This window comes from Penaeus monodon, chromosome 33, assembly GCF_015228065.2.
Source record: "Penaeus monodon isolate SGIC_2016 chromosome 33, NSTDA_Pmon_1, whole genome shotgun sequence".
Classification (NCBI taxonomy): Eukaryota; Metazoa; Arthropoda; class Malacostraca; order Decapoda; family Penaeidae; genus Penaeus; species Penaeus monodon.
Window position 1 is genome coordinate 24312155 of NC_051418.1, and position 599 is coordinate 24312753.

Sequence of the window (599 nt, forward strand, 5' to 3'; positions counted from 1 at the left end):
GGGACACCTCATGGCGAGGATGATTTATAAGTATTATTATACGCACTGTTACGAATTAGATTAAGCCGTGAAGAAAGCTTTGACGTGTGTCATAGGCGAAGGCTGGGCGGAGGCGTTGTGCCTGACTCGTGACATTCCCCTAGTATTGGACCTGCTGGATGAGATCCGTCTATGAAATCGATTGTTTCTTTATATAGTAACATGTCCTTGGCCCTTCTCACGATGCTCTGAAATATTGCTTTTGCTTAGAGATTATCAGGACTAAGCGCAGAATACCGGCTATCTTGGTTTTCTTATTATATTACGGGCCTCACTTGCGTCAGATTCTTTCCTTCCCACAGCTGTACCGCAGATTTTTATTTTATTGGTGTATGTCCACTAACGATTTTTTCTATTTAATATCATCCTAATGTGTCATTTTTTAGCGTTGGGGATGAGTTAGCTGTTGTCGTGGAAGTGAGCGTTGTCTTTGCCTCTTTACTTTGCGGTTAAATGCTCGTATATCAGGCTAAGATTACACGCCTTGGACGACACTGTAAACTCCCAACAGCTACTGCATGAATTGCGGACTCTGTTACTGCTTAATTTTTCCCCTTCGT

At 42.6% G+C, this 599-nt stretch overlaps 1 protein-coding gene across 1 annotated transcript in view; it reads left to right on the plus strand.

Annotated features, from left to right (window-relative positions):
* The window catches only part of LOC119594179 (restin homolog), a gene marked incomplete at its 3' end in the record, with an annotated part of 178844 nt that overhangs the window by 12765 nt on the left and 165480 nt on the right, over window positions 1-599 (plus strand).